Here is a 20,169-nt window from a genome sequence, read left to right as displayed (position 1 = left end):
CCTTTCATTTAGTAAATCCTTTCATTTGGAAAATCATTTCATTTAGTAAATCCTTTCATTTAGTAAAACCTTTCATTTAGTAAATCCTTTCATTTAGTAAATCCTTTCATTTAGTAAATCTTTTCATTTAGTAAATCCTTTCATTTAGTAAATCGTTTCATTTAGTAAATCTTTTCATTTAGTAAATTCTTTCATTTATTAAATCCTTTCATTTAGTAAATCCTTTCATTTAGTAAATCGTTTCATTTCGTAAATCTTTTCATTTAGTAAATTCTTTCATTTAGTAAATCGTTTCATCTCGTAAATCCTTTCATTTAGTAAATGCTTTCATTTAGAAAATCTTTTGATTTAGTAAATCGTTTCATTTAGTAAATCCTTTCATTGAGTAAATCGTTTCATTTAGTAAATATTTTAATTTAGTAAATCGTTTCATTTCGTAAAACCTTTAATTTGGTAAATCCTTTCATTTAGTAAATCCTTTCATTTAGTAAATCCTTTCATTTAGTAAATCCTTTCATTTAGTAAATTCTTTCATTTATTAAATCCTTTCATTTTGTAAATTCTTTCATTTAGTAAATCGTTTCATCTAGTAAATCCTTTCATTTAGTAAATCCTTTCATTTAGTAAATCGTTTCATTTAGTAAAACCTTTCATTTAGTAAATTGTTTCATTTAGTAAAACCTTTCATTTAGTAAATCGTTTCATTTAGTAAATCCTTTAATTTAGTAAATCGTTTCATTTAGTAAAACCTTTAATTTAGTCAATCCTTTCATTTAGTAAATCCTTTCATTTAGTAAATCCTTTCATTTAGTAAATCCTTTCATTTAGTAAATCCTGCCATTTAGTAAATCCTTTCATTTCGTAAAACCTTTCATTTAGAAAATCATTTCATTTAGTAAATCCTTTCATTTAGTAAATCCTTTCATTTAGTAAAACCTTTCATTTAGTAAATCCTTTAATTTAGTAAATCGTTTCATTTAGTAAATCCTTTAATTTAGTAAATCGTTTCATTTAGTAAAACCTTTCATTTAGTAAATCCTTTCATTTAGTAAATCCTTTCATTTAGTAAATCCTTTCATTTAGTAAATTCTTTCATTTAGTAAATCGTTTCATCTCGTAAATCCTTTCATTTAGTAAATCCTTTCATTTAGAAAATCTTTTGATTTAGTAAATCGTTTCATTTAGTAAATCCTTTCATTGAGTAAATCGTTTCATTTAGTAAATATTTTAATTTAGTAAATCGTTTCATTTCGTAAAACCTTTAATTTGGTAAATCCTTTCATTTAGTAAATCCTTTCATTTAGTAAATCCTTTCATTTAGTAAATCCTTTCATTTAGTAAATTCTTTCATTTATTAAATCCTTTCATTTAGTAAATTCTTTCATTTAGTAAATCGTTTCATCGAGTAAATCCTTTCATTTAGTAAATCCTTTCATTTAGTAAATCGTTTCATTTAGTAAAACCTTTCATTTAGTAAATTGTTTCATTTAGTAAAACCTTTCATTTAGTAAATCGTTTCATTTAGTAAATCCTTTAATTTAGTCAATCCTTTCATTTAGTAAATCCTTTCATTTAGTAAAACCTTTCATTTAGTAAATTGTTTCATTTAGTAAAACCTTTCATTTAGTAAATCGTTTCATTTAGTAAAACCTTTAATTTAGTCAATCCTTTCATTTAGTAAATCCTTTCATTTAGTAAATCCTTTCATTTAGTAAATCCTTTCATTTAGTAAATCCTGCCATTTAGTAAATCCTTTCATTTCGTAAAACCTTTCATTTAGAAAATCATTTCATTTAGTAAATCCTTTCATTTAGTAAAACCTTTCATTTAGTAAATCCTTTAATTTAGTAAATCGTTTCATTTAGTAAATCCTTTAATTTAGTAAATCGTTTCATTTAGTAAAACCTTTCATTTAGTAAATCCTTTCATTTCGTAAATCCTTTCATTTAGTAAATCCTTTCATTTAGTAAATCCTTTCATTTCGTAAATCCTTTCATTTAGTAAATCTTTTCATTTCGTAAATTCTTTCATTTATTAAATCCTTTCATTTAGTAAATCGTTTCATTTAGTTTATCGTTTCATTTAGTAAATCTTTTCATTTAGTAAATTCTTTCATTTAGTAAATCGTTTCATCCAGTAAATCCTTTCATTTAGTAAATCCTTTCATTTAGTAAATCCTTTCATTTAGTAAATCGTTTCATTTAGTAAAACCTTTCATTTCGTAAATTGTTTCATTTAGTAAAACCTTTCATTTAGTAAATCCTTTCATTTAGTAAATCCTTTCATTTAGTAAAACCTTTCATTTAGAAAATCATTTCATTTAGTAAATCCTTTCATTTAGTAAATCCTTTCATTTAGTAAATCCTTTCATTGAGTAAAACCTTTCATTTAGTAAATCCTTTCATTTAGTAAATCCTTTCATTCAGTAAATCGTTTCATTTAGTAAAACCTTTCATTTAGTAAATCGTTTCATTTAGTAAAACCTTTCATTTTGTAAATCGCTTCATTTAGTAAAACCTTTCATTTAGTAAATCCTTTCATTTAGTAAATCCTTTCATTTCGTAAATCGTTTCATCTAATAAAACCTTTCATTTAAATGACGTCATAATTAAGGTAACGATAGCATCATCCTTAACATATCTTATTCCCCTCGTAGAGTACTTGACAATGAGCCATGTATTCCATGGAGCGGTTTCAGAGATACAGATGTAGCTTTTTTCGATTTTTCAAAGATGGCACCTGTACCACGTGACCTGTGACGTAATAAAAAATATTTTTCATTTTTTTATTATACAAGCTGAGTTACTCCGATGGTAACATTTCGCGCCAATCGGGCCAACGGTTGCAGAGAAAATGATTTTTAAAATGCAGACATGTATTGCATACGCACCTGAATGCTTAACTGAGTTTTCGCTCCTTGTGGGCAGGCTAATTACAAACAAAGACTTCAACAAACACTTTCCATTTCATCAGTATCTTTTCTTTGTTTCAATTTTCCCCAAGGGGGTGCACCATTCCCGGAGGTACTGCAATACCGGGTCGATACGTGGAGCGGACGGAGCAAGCCCCTAAAATCCAACTCCCGATACCAAAAATCCATTTAATAGACGAGTCCCGCATTGCAGGACATATCAGCTATTAAACTAATAAGAACAGATACTACACTTGATCTGAGCCAAAAGGCCGAGAAGCGATAACTAAAAAATAATTCAAAAATCCTTTTCCATGAGGATCACCTTTATTATTCAGCGGCGCCGATTCAGGAAAATCCAAATTCCCTCGAAATGTCCTCCCGTTCGGCGCCTCCATTGCAGCTCCGAGCCTCCGTCCATATTCTGCTATTAAACAATTCCGATGTGATATATTCATGTTGTTTATGTTAGGAGAAATATAGGATTTAGTGGATGAAGAACAACAGGAAGAGGGAGCGAGAGCTGTAACATCACGTGATTTCCTCGGGAAGTCAGAGCCGCGCCAGGTGTAAAAACGCGGCATTCTCGTCTCTGGATCGACATTCCAATGGAATTGGACATCAGAAACCGGGTTGTTTACACATTGTCAATAGCACATTGGGGGAATCCTAATCTGGATGGGAGTTTATTATCATTTTACTGGGATAAAACCACGTGGTTTCATGCGAACACAGGCGCGTTCTGCCAATCAGAAATTCTGAAAGAGAAAGCGGTGTATAAGCATCGATTAATCCACCAAAGTCACTGAATCACGTGGTATTGAACAGCTGATGTCTGGTTAAGTCGCCATCTACTTTACAGTAAGTATGTCTATTAATTACATACTGTTTGACATGAGTACGTCTATTATTGTACGATTGGAACTTACCCTTTTCCTCTCTAGACCGATTCAGACCCCTTACACCCTTTCTAAGACCCCTTTTAAGACCCCTCAGACCTCTTTAGACCTTTACACCCTTTTCAGACCTTCACACATTCACACCATTTCAGACCCATACACCTTTTCAGACCTTTGCACCTTTTTCAGACCCATACACCTTTTCAGACCCACACACCTTTTCAGACATTTACACCCTTTTCAGACCTTTACACATTTACCTCTTTTCAGATTCGTACACCTTTTCAGCCATTTACACCCTTTTCAGACCTTACACATTTACCTCTTTTCAGATCCATACACCTTTTCAGCCATTTACACCTTTTTCAGACCTTTACAGATTAACATCTTTTTCAGACCTTTACACATTTATACCTCCTTCAGACCTTTGCCCTTCAGACAATTTACACCTTTTTAGATAATTTAGATCATTACCGTACACATTTTTAGACCACACCTTTTTGACCTTTACACCTTGTTAGACCTTTACATCATTACACCATTACATATTATTAGAAAATTTAGATCTTTCATTTGCAATAAATGACCTTTCATTTAGGAAATCCTTTCAATTAGTAAATCGTTTCATTTAGTAAATCGTTTCATTTAGTAAATCGTTTCATTTAGTAAATTCTTTTATTTAGTAAATCGTTTCATTTAGTAAATCCTTTCATTTCGTAAATCGTTTCATTTAGTAAATCGTTTCATTTAGTAAAACCTTTCATTTAGTAAATCTTTTCATTCAGTAAATCCTTTCATTTCGTAAATCGTTTCATTTAGTAAATCTTTTCATGAAGTAAATTCTTTCATTTATTAAACCCTTTCATTTAGTAAATCCTTTCATTGAGTAAATCGTTTCATTTAGTAAAACCTTTCATTTAGTAAATCGTTTCATTGAGTAAAACCTTTCATTTAGTAAATCCTTTCATTTAGTAAATCCTTTCATTTAGTAAATCCTGCCATTTAGTAAATCCTTTCATTTAGTAAATCCTTTCATTTGGAAAATCATTTCATTTAGTAAATCCTTTCATTTAGTAAAACCTTTCATTTAGTAAATCCTTTCATTTAGTAAATCGTTTCATTTAGTAAATCTTTTCATTTAGTAAATCCTTTCATTTAGTAAATCGTTTCATTTAGTAAATCTTTTCATTTAGTAAATTCTTTCATTTATTAAATCCTTTCATTTAGTAAATCCTTTCATTTAGTAAATCGTTTCATTTCGTAAATCTTTTCATTTAGTAAATTCTTTCATTTAGTAAATCGTTTCATCTCGTAAATCCTTTCATTTAGTAAATCCTTTCATTTAGAAAATCTTTTGATTTAGTAAATCGTTTCATTTAGTAAATCCTTTCATTGAGTAAATCGTTTCATTTAGTAAATCCTTTAATTTAGTAAATCATTTCATTTAATCAATCCTTTCATTTAGAAAATCATTTCATTTAGTAAATCGTTTCATTTAGTAAAACCTTTCATTTCGTAAATCCTTTCATTTAGTAAATCCTTTCATTTCGTAAATCGTTTCATTTAGTAAAACCTTTAAGTTAGTAAATCCTTTCATTTAGTAAATCCTTTCATTCAGTAAATCCTTTCATTTAGTAAAACCTTTCATTTAGTAAATCCTTTCATTTAGAAAATCATTTCATTGAGTAAATCCTTTCATTTAGTAAATCCTTTCATTTAGTAAATCCTTTCATTTAGTAAATCGTTTCATTTAGTAAATCTTTTCATTCAGTAAATCCTTTCATTTCGTAAATCGTTTCATTTAGTAAATCTTTTCATTAAGTAAATTCTTTCATTTAGTAAATCCTTTCATTTAGAAAATCATTTCATTTAGTAAATCCTTTCATTTAGTAAATCCTTTCATTTAGTAAATCCTTTCATTTAGTAAATCCTGCCATTTAGTAAATCCTTTCATTTAATAAAACCTTTCATTTAGAAAATCATTTCATTTAGTAAATCCTTTCATTTAGTAAATCGTTTCATTTAGTAAAACCTTTCATTTAGTAAAGCCTTTCATTTAGTAAATCCTTTCATTTAGTAAATCCTGCCATTTAGTAAATCCTTTCATTTAGTAAAACCTTTCATTTAGAAAATCATTTCATTTAGTAAATCCTTTCATTTAGTAAATCGTTTCATTTAGTAAAACCTTTCATTTAGTAAATTGTTTCATTTAGTAAAACCTTTCATTTAGTAAATCCTTTCATTTAGAAAATCATTTCATTTAGTAAATCCTTTCATTTAGTAAATCCTTTCATTTAGTAAATCCTTTCATTTAGTAAAACCTTTCATTTAGTAAATCCTTTCATTTAGTAAATCGTTTCATTTAGTAAATCATTTAATTTAGTAAATCTTTTAATTTAGTAAATCGTTTCATTTAGTAAAACCTTTAATTTAGTAAATCCTTTCATTCAGTAAATCCTTTCATTTAGTAAATTCTTTCATTTATTAAATCCTTTAATTTAGTAAATCCTTTCATTTAGTTTATCGTTTCATTTAGTAAATATTTCCATTTAGTAAATTATTTCATTTAGTCAATCGTTTCATCTCGTAAATCCTTTCATTTAGTAAATCCTTTCATTTAGTAAATCGTTTCATTTAGTAAAACCTTTCATTTAGTAAATCCTTTCATTTAGTAAATCGTTTCACTTAGTAAATCATTTAATTTAGTAAATCTTTTAATTTAGTAAATCGTTTCATTTAGTAAAACCTTTAATTTAGTAAATCCTTTCATTCAGTAAATCCTTTCATTTAGTAAATTCTTTCATTTATTAAATCCTTTAATTTAGTAAATCCTTTCATTTAGTTTATCGTTTCATTTAGTAAATATTTCCATTTAGTAAATTATTTCATTTAGTCAATCGTTTCATCTCGTAAATCCTTTCATTTAGTAAATCCTTTCATTTAGTAAATCGTTTCATTTAGTAAAACCTTTCATTTAGTAAATTGTTTCATTTAGTAAAACCTTTCATTTAGTAAATCCTTTCATTTAGTAAATCGTTTCATTTAGTAAAACCTTAAATTTAGTAAATCCTTTCATTTAGTAAATCCTTTCATTTAGTAAATCCTTTCATTTAGAAAATCATTTCATTTAGTAAATCCTTTCATTTAGTAAATCCTTTCATTTAGTAAATCCTTTCATTTAGTAAAACCTTTCATTTAGTAAATCCTTTCATTTAGTAAATCATTTCATTTAGTAAATCATTTAATTTAGTAAATCTTTTAATTTAGTAAATCGTTTCATTTAGTAAAACCTTTAATTTAGTAAATCCTTTCATTTAGAAAAGCATTTCATTTAGTAAATCCTTTCATTTAGTAAATCGTTTCATCTAGTAAATCCTTTCATTTAGTAAATCCTTTCATTTAGTAAATCCTTCCATTTAGTAAATCCTTTCATTTAGTAAATCCTTTCATTTACTAAATCGTTTCATTTAGTAAATCTTTTCATTCAGTAAATCCTTTCATTTCGTAAATCGTTTCATTTAGTAAAACCTTTCATTTAGTTAATCGTTTCATTGAGTAAAACATTTCATTTAGTAAATTCTTTCATTTCGTAAATTCTTTCATTTATTAAATCCTTTCATTTCGTAAAACCTTTCATTTAGTAAATCGTTTCATTTAGTAAAACCTTTCATTTAGTAAATCTTTTCATTCAGTAAATCCTTTCATTTCGTAAATCGTTTCATTTAGTAAATCTTTTCATGAAGTAAATTCTTTCATTTATTAAACCCTTTCATTTAGTAAATCCTTTCATTTAGTAAATCGTTTCATTTAGTAAAACCTTTCATTTAGTAAATCGTTTCATTGAGTAAAACCTTTCATTTAGTAAATCCTTTCATTTAGTAAATCCTTTCATTTAGTAAATCCTGCCATTTAGTAAATCCTTTCATTTAGTAAATCCTTTCATTTGGAAAATCATTTCATTTAGTAAATCCTTTCATTTAGTAAAACCTTTCATTTAGTAAATCCTTTCATTTAGTAAATCCTTTCATTTAGTAAATCTTTTCATTTAGTAAATCCTTTCATTTAGTAAATCGTTTCATTTAGTAAATCTTTTCATTTAGTAAATTCTTTCATTTATTAAATCCTTTCATTTAGTAAATCCTTTCATTTAGTAAATCGTTTCATTTCGTAAATCTTTTCATTTAGTAAATTCTTTCATTTAGTAAATCGTTTCATCTCGTAAATCCTTTCATTTAGTAAATGCTTTCATTTAGAAAATCTTTTGATTTAGTAAATCGTTTCATTTAGTAAATCCTTTCATTGAGTAAATCGTTTCATTTAGTAAATATTTTAATTTAGTAAATCGTTTCATTTCGTAAAACCTTTAATTTGGTAAATCCTTTCATTTAGTAAATCCTTTCATTTAGTAAATCCTTTCATTTAGTAAATCCTTTCATTTAGTAAATTCTTTCATTTATTAAATCCTTTCATTTTGTAAATTCTTTCATTTAGTAAATCGTTTCATCTAGTAAATCCTTTCATTTAGTAAATCCTTTCATTTAGTAAATCGTTTCATTTAGTAAAACCTTTCATTTAGTAAATTGTTTCATTTAGTAAAACCTTTCATTTAGTAAATCGTTTCATTTAGTAAATCCTTTAATTTAGTAAATCGTTTCATTTAGTAAAACCTTTAATTTAGTCAATCCTTTCATTTAGTAAATCCTTTCATTTAGTAAATCCTTTCATTTAGTAAATCCTTTCATTTAGTAAATCCTGCCATTTAGTAAATCCTTTCATTTCGTAAAACCTTTCATTTAGAAAATCATTTCATTTAGTAAATCCTTTCATTTAGTAAATCCTTTCATTTAGTAAAACCTTTCATTTAGTAAATCCTTTAATTTAGTAAATCGTTTCATTTAGTAAATCCTTTAATTTAGTAAATCGTTTCATTTAGTAAAACCTTTCATTTAGTAAATCCTTTCATTTAGTAAATCCTTTCATTTAGTAAATCCTTTCATTTAGTAAATTCTTTCATTTAGTAAATCGTTTCATCTCGTAAATCCTTTCATTTAGTAAATCCTTTCATTTAGAAAATCTTTTGATTTAGTAAATCGTTTCATTTAGTAAATCCTTTCATTGAGTAAATCGTTTCATTTAGTAAATATTTTAATTTAGTAAATCGTTTCATTTCGTAAAACCTTTAATTTGGTAAATCCTTTCATTTAGTAAATCCTTTCATTTAGTAAATCCTTTCATTTAGTAAATCCTTTCATTTAGTAAATTCTTTCATTTATTAAATCCTTTCATTTAGTAAATTCTTTCATTTAGTAAATCGTTTCATCGAGTAAATCCTTTCATTTAGTAAATCCTTTCATTTAGTAAATCGTTTCATTTAGTAAAACCTTTCATTTAGTAAATTGTTTCATTTAGTAAAACCTTTCATTTAGTAAATCGTTTCATTTAGTAAATCCTTTAATTTAGTCAATCCTTTCATTTAGTAAATCCTTTCATTTAGTAAAACCTTTCATTTAGTAAATTGTTTCATTTAGTAAAACCTTTCATTTAGTAAATCGTTTCATTTAGTAAAACCTTTAATTTAGTCAATCCTTTCATTTAGTAAATCCTTTCATTTAGTAAATCCTTTCATTTAGTAAATCCTTTCATTTAGTAAATCCTGCCATTTAGTAAATCCTTTCATTTCGTAAAACCTTTCATTTAGAAAATCATTTCATTTAGTAAATCCTTTCATTTAGTAAAACCTTTCATTTAGTAAATCCTTTAATTTAGTAAATCGTTTCATTTAGTAAATCCTTTAATTTAGTAAATCGTTTCATTTAGTAAAACCTTTCATTTAGTAAATCCTTTCATTTCGTAAATCCTTTCATTTAGTAAATCCTTTCATTTAGTAAATCCTTTCATTTCGTAAATCCTTTCATTTAGTAAATCTTTTCATTTCGTAAATTCTTTCATTTATTAAATCCTTTCATTTAGTAAATCGTTTCATTTAGTTTATCGTTTCATTTAGTAAATCTTTTCATTTAGTAAATTCTTTCATTTAGTAAATCGTTTCATCCAGTAAATCCTTTCATTTAGTAAATCCTTTCATTTAGTAAATCCTTTCATTTAGTAAATCGTTTCATTTAGTAAAACCTTTCATTTCGTAAATTGTTTCATTTAGTAAAACCTTTCATTTAGTAAATCCTTTCATTTAGTAAATCCTTTCATTTAGTAAAACCTTTCATTTAGAAAATCATTTCATTTAGTAAATCCTTTCATTTAGTAAATCCTTTCATTTAGTAAATCCTTTCATTGAGTAAAACCTTTCATTTAGTAAATCCTTTCATTTAGTAAATCCTTTCATTCAGTAAATCGTTTCATTTAGTAAAACCTTTCATTTAGTAAATCGTTTCATTTAGTAAAACCTTTCATTTTGTAAATCGCTTCATTTAGTAAAACCTTTCATTTAGTAAATCCTTTCATTTAGTAAATCCTTTCATTTCGTAAATCGTTTCATCTAATAAAACCTTTCATTTAAATGACGTCATAATTAAGGTAACGATAGCATCATCCTTAACATATCTTATTCCCCTCGTAGAGTACTTGACAATGAGCCATGTATTCCATGGAGCGGTTTCAGAGATACAGATGTAGCTTTTTTCGATTTTTCAAAGATGGCACCTGTACCACGTGACCTGTGACGTAATAAAAATATTTTTCATTTTTTTATTATACAAGCTGAGTTACTCCGATGGTAACATTTCGCGCCAATCGGGCCAACGGTTGCAGAGAAAATGATTTTTAAAATGCAGACATGTATTGCATACGCACCTGAATGCTTAACTGAGTTTTCGCTCCTTGTGGGCAGGCTAATTACAAACAAAGACTTCAACAAACACTTTCCATTTCATCAGTATCTTTTCTTTGTTTCAATTTTCCCCAAGGGGGTGCACCATTCCCGGAGGTACTGCAATACCGGGTCGATACGTGGAGCGGACGGAGCAAGCCCCTAAAATCCAACTCCCGATACCAAAAATCCATTTAATAGACGAGTCCCGCATTGCAGGACATATCAGCTATTAAACTAATAAGAACAGATACTACACTTGATCTGAGCCAAAAGGCCGAGAAGCGATAACTAAAAAATAATTCAAAAATCCTTTTCCATGAGGATCACCTTTATTATTCAGCGGTGCCGATTCAGGAAAATCCAAATTCCCTCGAAATGTCCTCCCGTTCGGCGCCTCCATTGCAGCTCCGAGCCTCCGTCCATATTCTGCTATTAAACAATTCCGATGTGATATATTCATGTTGTTTATGTTAGGAGAAATATAGGATTTAGTGGATGAAGAACAACAGGAAGAGGGAGCGAGAGCTGTAACATCACGTGATTTCCTCGGGAAGTCAGAGCCGCGCCAGGTGTAAAAACGCGGCATTCTCGTCTCTGGATCGACATTCCAATGGAATTGGACATCAGAAACCGGGTTGTTTACACATTGTCAATAGCACATTGGGGGAATCCTAATCTGGATGGGAGTTTATTATCATTTTACTGGGATAAAACCACGTGGTTTCATGCGAACACAGGCGCGTTCTGCCAATCAGAAATTCTGAAAGAGAAAGCGGTGTATAAGCATCGATTAATCCACCAAAGTCACTGAATCACGTGGTATTGAACAGCTGATGTCTGGTTAAGTCGCCATCTACTTTACAGTAAGTATGTCTATTAATTACATACTGTTTGACATGAGTACGTCTATTATTGTACGATTGGAACTTACCCTTTTCCTCTCTAGACCGATTCAGACCCCTTACACCCTTTCTAAGACCCCTTTTAAGACCCCTCAGACCTCTTTAGACCTTTACACCCTTTTCAGACCTTCACACATTCACACCATTTCAGACCCATACACCTTTTCAGACCTTTGCACCTTTTTCAGACCCATACACCTTTTCAGACCCACACACCTTTTCAGACATTTACACCCTTTTCAGACCTTTACACATTTACCTCTTTTCAGATTCGTACACCTTTTCAGCCATTTACACCCTTTTCAGACCTTACACATTTACCTCTTTTCAGATCCATACACCTTTTCAGCCATTTACACCTTTTTCAGACCTTTACAGATTAACATCTTTTTCAGACCTTTACACATTTATACCTCCTTCAGACCTTTGCCCTTCAGACAATTTACACCTTTTTAGATAATTTAGATCATTACCGTACACATTTTTAGACCACACCTTTTTGACCTTTACACCTTGTTAGACCTTTACATCATTACACCATTACATATTATTAGAAAATTTAGATCTTTCATTTGCAATAAATGACCTTTCATTTAGGAAATCCTTTCAATTAGTAAATCGTTTCATTTAGTAAATCGTTTCATTTAGTAAATCGTTTCATTTAGTAAATTCTTTTATTTAGTAAATCGTTTCATTTAGTAAATCCTTTCATTTCGTAAATCGTTTCATTTAGTAAATCGTTTCATTTAGTAAAACCTTTCATTTAGTAAATCTTTTCATTCAGTAAATCCTTTCATTTCGTAAATCGTTTCATTTAGTAAATCTTTTCATGAAGTAAATTCTTTCATTTATTAAACCCTTTCATTTAGTAAATCCTTTCATTGAGTAAATCGTTTCATTTGGTAAAACCTTTCATTTAGTAAATCGTTTCATTGAGTAAAACCTTTCATTTAGTAAATCCTTTCATTTAGTAAATCCTTTCATTTAGTAAATCCTGCCATTTAGTAAATCCTTTCATTTAGTAAATCCTTTCATTTGGAAAATCATTTCATTTAGCAAATCCTTTCATTTAGTAAAACCTTTCATTTAGTAAATCCTTTCATTTAGTAAATCGTTTCATTTAGTAAATATTTTCATTTAGTAAATCCTTTCATTTAGTAAATCGTTTCATTTAGTAAATCTTTTCATTTAGTAAATTCTTTCATTTATTAAATCCTTTCATTTAGTAAATCCTTTCATTTAGTAAATCGTTTCATTTCGTAAATCTTTTCATTTAGTAAATTCTTTCATTTAGTAAATCGTTTCATCTCGTAAATCCTTTCATTTAGTAAATCCTTTCATTTAGAAAATCTTTTGATTTAGTAAATCGTTTCATTTAGTAAATCCTTTCATTGAGTAAATCGTTTCATTTAGTAAATCCTTTAATTTAGTAAATCATTTCATTTAATCAATCCTTTCATTTAGAAAATCATTTCATTTAGTAAATCGTTTCATTTAGTAAAACCTTTCATTTCGTAAATCCTTTCATTTAGTAAATCCTTTCATTTCGTAAATCGTTTCATTTAGTAAAACCTTTAAGTTAGTAAATCCTTTCATTTAGTAAATCCTTTCATTTAGTAAATCCTTTCATTTAGTAAAACCTTTCATTTAGTAAATCCTTTCATTTAGAAAATCATTTCATTGAGTAAATCCTTTCATTTAGTAAATCCTTTCATTTAGTAAATCCTTTCATTTAGTAAATCGTTTCATTTAGTAAATCTTTTCATTCAGTAAATCCTTTCATTTCGTAAATCGTTTCATTTCGTAAATCTTTTCATTAAGTAAATTCTTTCATTTAGTAAATCCTTTCATTTAGAAAATCATTTCATTTAGTAAATCCTTTCATTTAGTAAATGCTTTCATTTAGTAAATCCTTTCATTTAGTAAATCCTGCCATTTAGTAAATCCTTTCATTTAATAAAACCTTTCATTTAGAAAATCATTTCATTTAGTAAATCCTTTCATTTAGTAAATCGTTTCATTTAGTAAAACCTTTCATTTAGTAAAGCCTTTCATTTAGTAAATCCTTTCATTTAGTAAATCCTGCCATTTAGTAAATCCTTTCATTTCGTAAAACCTTTCATTTAGAAAATCATTTCATTTAGTAAATCCTTTCATTTAGTAAATCGTTTCATTTAGTAAAACCTTTCATTTAGTAAATGGTTTCATTTAGTAAAACCTTTCATTTAGTAAATCCTTTCATTTAGAAAATCATTTCATTTAGTAAATCCTTTCATTTAGTAAATCCTTTCATTTAGTAAATCCTTTCATTTAGTAAAACCTTTCATTTAGTAAATCGTTTCATTTAGTAAATCGTTTCATTTAGTAAATCATTTAATTTAGTAAATCTTTTAATTTAGTAAATCGTTTCATTTAGTAAAACCTTTAATTTAGTAAATCCTTTCATTCAGTAAATCCTTTCATTTAGTAAATTCTTTCATTTATTAAATCCTTTAATTTAGTAAATCCTTTCATTTAGTTTATCGTTTCATTTAGTAAATATTTCCATTTAGTAAATTATTTCATTTAGTCAATCGTTTCATCTCGTAAATCCTTTCATTTAGTAAATCCTTTCATTTAGTAAATCGTTTCATTTAGTAAAACCTTTCATTTAGTAAATTGTTCCATTTAGTAAAACCTTTCATTTAGTAAATCCTTTCATTTAGTAAATCGTTTCATTTAGTAAAACCTTAAATTTAGTAAATCCTTTCATTTAGTAAATCCTTTCATTTAGTAAATCCTTTCATTTAGAAAATCATTTCATTTAGTAAATCCTTTCATTTAGTAAATCCTTTCATTTAGTAAATCCTTTCATTTAGTAAAACCTTTCATTTAGTAAATCCTTTCATTTAGTAAATCATTTCATTTAGTAAATCATTTAATTTAGTAAATCTTTTAATTTAGTAAATCGTTTCATTTAGTAAAACCTTTAATTTAGTAAATCCTTTCATTTAGAAAAGCATTTCATTTAGTAAATCCTTTCATTTAGTAAATCGTTTCATCTAGTAAATCCTTTCATTTAGTAAATCCTTTCATTTAGTAAATCCTTTCATTTAGTAAATCCTTCCATTTAGTAAATCCTTTCATTTAGTAAATCCTTTCATTTAGTAAATCGTTTCATTTAGTAAATCTTTTCATTCAGTAAATCCTTTCATTTCGTAAATCGTTTCATTTAGTAAATCTTTTCATGAAGTGAATTCTTTCATTTATTAAACCCTTTCATTTAGTAAATCCTTTCATTTAGTAAATCGTTTCGTTTAGTAAAACCTTTCATTTAGTTAATCGTTTCATTGAGTAAAACCTTTCATTTAGTAAATTCTTTCATTTCGTAAATTCTTTCATTTATTAAATCCTTTCATTTCGTAAAACCTTTCATTTAGTAAAATCGTTTCATTTAGTAAAACCTTTCATTTAGTAAATCTTTTCATTCAGTAAATCCTTTCATTTCGTAAATCGTTTCATTTAGTAAATCTTTTCATGAAGTAAATTCTTTCATTTATTAAACCCTTTCATTTAGTAAATCCTTTCATTTAGTAAATCGTTTCATTTAGTAAAACCTTTCATTTAGTAAATCGTTTCATTGAGTAAAACCTTTCATTTAGTAAATCCTTTCATTTAGTAAATCCTTTCATTTAGTAAATCCTGCCATTTAGTAAATCCTTTCATTTAGTAAATCCTTTCATTTGGAAAATCATTTCATTTAGTAAATCCTTTCATTTAGTAAAACCTTTCATTTAGTAAATCCTTTCATTTAGTAAATCCTTTCATTTAGTAAATCGTTTCATTTAGTAAATCGTTTCATTTAGTAAAACCTTTCATTTAGTAAATCGTTTCATTGAGTAAAACCTTTCATTTAGTAAATCCTTTCATTTAGTAAATCCTGCCATTTAGTAAATCCTTTCATTTAGTAAATCCTTTCATTTGGAAAATCATTTCATTTAGTAAATCCTTTCATTTAGTAAAACCTTTCATTTAGTAAATCCTTTCATTTAGTAAATCCTTTCATTTAGTAAATCTTTTCATTTAGTAAATCCTTTCATTTAGTAAATCGTTTCATTTAGTAAATCTTTTCATCTATCTATAATTCCAGTAATCTCTGTACGTCTGTACGTTTGTTTGTTTGTCTGTGACCGCTGTTTCTCGACAACTACCGGTCCGATATACTTGAAACTTGCCAGGTATATTGCTGGGGACCCGAGGATGTGCCTTTTCAAGGTTTCATATTAATCGGACAATTACTTACCGAGCTATGTCCAAAAAACGATTCAACCAATCAGAGAGCAGCGAACGATCGCGTGTGCCGAACGTGGAGGACACACTCTGCCTCGGATGGCACATTTGAGAGCGTATTCATTTATTTCACGTTTGCAAACTATGTTGGCGTTAAACTATGTTTTAAAACTAATAAAACCGAATTTGCGATTCATTCGCTTTCCTGCGCGTTTGTGCACGCGATGGCGATTTCTTTACCAAACTCCGGAAGCCGTTCGCTTTGGACCAAACCATTGCATGTAAATAGAGGGGGGGGATTGTCACCGTACTCGCAAGCCGTTCGCTTTGGACCAAACCATTTCATGTAAATAGAGGGGGGGGATATAATTTTAGATATAGATATAGTACGGGCAATGCCCTAGTTTAGTAAATTCTTTCATTTATTAAATCCTTTCATCTATCTATAATTCCAGCAATCTCTGTGTGTATGTTTGTATGTTTGTATTGTTACAGGTCGCGGACAGATGTTATAGACCGAGCGGTGGTGTAAGACCGCGACCTAACAAAACTCACCCGATTCACCCAGACTTTGGCCGGATCGCACCGCAGCTGCTCAATGAGGGGAAAAGACAAAAACGACGAATGCAAAGAGGAAAAGGAATAAAACGAGAAGACGTACAGACGAGTAATGGGTTTTATTATTTACACACACAAGCAAAAAGGAGCAATCAAGTTTTATTTACAACACATAAGACGCAGGTGACACAGTGCAAATTTAGCTTACCTACAGGCTTAACTTATCCCAGGACAGAACAAACAGAACGCTGACTCACGCGGGGGATGCCAGGAATGGCAGAAGGTGGATGGCTGGAGGGAGAGGGAGAGGTCCAAAGGGGGTCCCGCAGCACAACCGGCGCGTTCAGCAGCCGCCGTTCCTCTTTGGCCCTGCTCCAAACCGCCGTTCAGGCCCCCTTTGGCGGTTGGGTGGTCTTGCGGCTGCGGCCTCCGTCCGCTGCGTTCCCAGGACTTGTCTCACTCGCTTTTCACCACCGACTCCTCACCACCGCAACCAACTGTGACCACTGACCCTCCTTTTGCAACCGACTCAGACCAACTCTTCTCTCTCTCTTTCTCGGTGCGACCAACTCCTCCTCTCTCTTTCTCCGACCAACCCAGAGTGCATCTCTCTCAGCTCACTTCCGGTTGCGCCCTTTTATAGCGCCCCCAGCGATCACGCCCCCCGGCGCTTTGGACACGCCCATCGGGGGTGCTCACCTCGGCCCTGGTTGGTCGCGCGACCCTCTGGCTCCGCCCTTGATGACGACGGGCGGGCACGCCTTTCTTCTCCGACCCGAGCACAGGTTCAATGGCGGTTTTGGAGGGGAGGTAATTGCCAAACGACGAAAAGGGGGAATGGAGGTTGTGGGAATGGGAATGAAGGGAATCTATCTCTTTTACTGGTGCAATGGAGTATTTCAATTAATGGAAGACACAGCCTTACACTAATACACAGAATAAGATATAACTATCGAACATGAATATCCTATGATTGGCTGACATGTATGCTTGTGAACTATGGGACGCCCTTTTGATCTTACACAGCTCCGGAGGCAGGAGGCACAGCACAACAACAACAACAATAATAATAATAATACAGCACACAATCAAAAAAATATATACAGTCCTCAAATCCACAACACTGCACCCTCCTCCTCTTAGGCACGTCCCGGGCCTACAACTTTTATCTTTAGCGTGACACGTAGGTGTAGTTCCCTCTATTTTTAACCTGACCCTGAGTGCGACAGTTTAAACATAAATAAGTGTCCCGCTGCTCCATTGCACCCTGCCTAACAGACTTTCGCCCACAGTTAACCGAATTGCGGAATGGTCTTCAAACTATACACTGACGGTGGGGAGCATTATTTACACTGACGCTATTTTTATTTACAAAACTAACCCAGGACCTGTAATTGTTCTTTCTGGGGGGGAGACAGTCTGCTCTGCATCAATGCACCATGAACGCACCTATAACGCACCAACACACCCTCAAGCACCAATCAGTGCAGTCACCACTGTTCATCAATAAAATAAATTCAACAACCCCTAACCCTGCAGGTGTCTCTTGCTTCTTCGGCTCCCTCTGCTGGTTATTATTATTTGTCTTCCAGATGTTGTCATTCTCTTTTGCTTTGCTTACTGGCGGCCTATTTGCAATAAAGTGTGCCCAATGTGTCCTTCTTATTTATTTTATTTATGGCCCACAGGGCCGACTAGTGTGGTTCACCTGTGGGGCATCGGTGCCCTGTGGCCAAGGTCCGCCAGCAAGATTTCGGGCCCTCATGGCCGGTTCCAGCAGAGGGGCCATGCCCCAACCCATGGGGTCTATAAGTGGTGCTCGGCCACAGGCATGTGGTCCATAATGTGGTGCATCGATGCAGACAGCTGGTTCTGGGAATTTCGGGCGCACAATGGCCGACCCACGCACGCTCCCCTCGGCGCCCAACGGCGCACAGGTCATGTGGGAGACAAAAGAAAGACAATTGAGCGAGGGGTAAGGTCACAAGGGTACACATCAATAAGGCAATGCAAGGCGAAATGCGTACGGAGGGCGAAGTGAGAAAGCTCGTCCCTACCGTACGTCACCCCCCTGTTACCTAGCCCACCCTTGCCCTTACCCCATATGTACAAAACCTACACATTACCAATTCGTCACTACTGTCACGTCTTCCCCATATTTCCCCTATACCAAATTCGTCACCACAATCCCTCTACTTCAAAAATTTGCCATCATCAATTCATCATCAATCCTCATAAGGAGGAAGAGATGGAATTACGCACAATGTCACACCCACGTCATGATGCGTCTCACATTCCAAACATTTGCACAGTAAAAATAATTAAACATGGCATGGTGTGGAGTACCTGTCACCTCAGGTGAGTGGATGCAGATGGTGCGAGGAGATCCTTCATCCTAACTATCCTCTAAATGATTTTAACACACTTTACACTACCCGGGGTCTTTCTCCGGCCAAACCATTGGCCCTCTTACACTATGGGTTCTAAAAACCAATTCCCATTGGCCAAACTGTGGTGCTTTTCAATTTGGGGTCTCACTCCCCCGATTCATCTCCCGGTGCCCTCGTACAATTTCTGGGCTGTGGCGTGTACCTCTCCCAGTGGGTCTACCCACCTGCACACCTCCACCACTGCAGTTGCCTCCGAGCTTACCTGCTCCTTACCCTAACCTAACTACCTGGGGAAGGCCCTCTGGCACTCTCCCCACTCGGTGCCCTCTCTGGCACTGGGCTGCCCGATCCACACCCGGGATCCTCAGGCACCCACTCACAACTACCGGCTCCCAGAGCCCACCTGCGGCCTCACCTGGCCGACATCCTCACAGTGGTGGAGTGCCCAACCAACTACACACACTAACAGGCTACACGCCCAGCCATTTCCACAACACTAATGCACCCATCCACAACACCATTCTGCAACCGCACCACAGATGCCAATATCCAACCACAATTTACCTGTACCCTCTACCCAGCACTTACACTACCCGCCCCGGGTACTCGTGAAAGGGGTCCACTCTTCCCCCATCCACACCTTCGCACCATGCACACCACTCCGTACCACCTACTCCAACTCTCTCCACACACCTGTACCTGCACACCTGTGCTCTCACACCTGGTGCCACCTGCACCCTTCTCTCCCCAAGCGCATTCGCGCTGATCCACACACTCACTACTCACACACTGCTCCACACACCTGTCCAGTTGCACACCTGTGCAATCACACCTGTCCAGTTGCACACCTGTGCAATCACACCTGTTCAATTCTCACTCACACGGCATCATCTCAGCTAACTACTCCCCTCTGAAACTCGCGCTTCCCAGTCGTCCCTTTTAAACTATTGCGCTCCCTCGTCATTATCATCCATACTAATCTACCTGCGTCCCCACTACAGGTATCAGTCACTAACTAAACTTAACGTCACCTAATGTCAATCCTCGCTAGATCCCTACACACCATATCCTAACCCACCCGGGCTAGTTTTCACTGCCATACACCCCATAAGCTATTGCTCATTTGCCCCACATGGGAAGGGTGGCAAGGATGCCCCCCCTTACCCACCGGGCCTATCGCTCCTACCAATTTTTGCACATCAAATTTCAACAAATTAAAAATTTGCCAATCACTACCCATCATCTGCCAATCACTACTGCCAATCCTTTGCCAATCATCAAATTTTGTTTTTCTCTAATTTTGGGTCCAAAACACTAACTTCATCACCCAGTCTACTCACTAATACCTCTCGGTGCGCCAATTCCCGTTCAAAGCCAGGCTTCGTAAAGCCAAGCCATGAATGCTGGTTGTTCT

General features: G+C 32.2%; 2 non-coding genes across 2 annotated transcripts; both read right to left on the bottom strand.

Annotated features, from left to right (window-relative positions):
* Window positions 1-3,001: 3,001 nt before the first annotated feature.
* On the bottom strand, window positions 3,002-3,195 carry LOC137419653 (U2 spliceosomal RNA). Its single transcript, XR_010982961.2, has one exon. It is a non-coding gene; the product is annotated as a U2 spliceosomal RNA (small nuclear RNA).
* Window positions 3,196-10,728: 7,533 nt separating this feature from the next.
* Window positions 10,729-10,922, bottom strand: LOC137419656 (U2 spliceosomal RNA). The gene has a single exon (XR_010982964.2). It is a non-coding gene; the product is annotated as a U2 spliceosomal RNA (small nuclear RNA).
* Between the last annotated feature and the right edge of the window lie 9,247 nt (window positions 10,923-20,169).

Source organism: Myxine glutinosa, chromosome 1 (genome assembly GCF_964187855.1).
Source record: "Myxine glutinosa chromosome 1, kmMyxGlut1.1, whole genome shotgun sequence".
Classification (NCBI taxonomy): domain Eukaryota; kingdom Metazoa; phylum Chordata; class Myxini; order Myxiniformes; family Myxinidae; genus Myxine; species Myxine glutinosa.
This window is presented reverse-complemented; position numbering and strand designations above follow the sequence as displayed.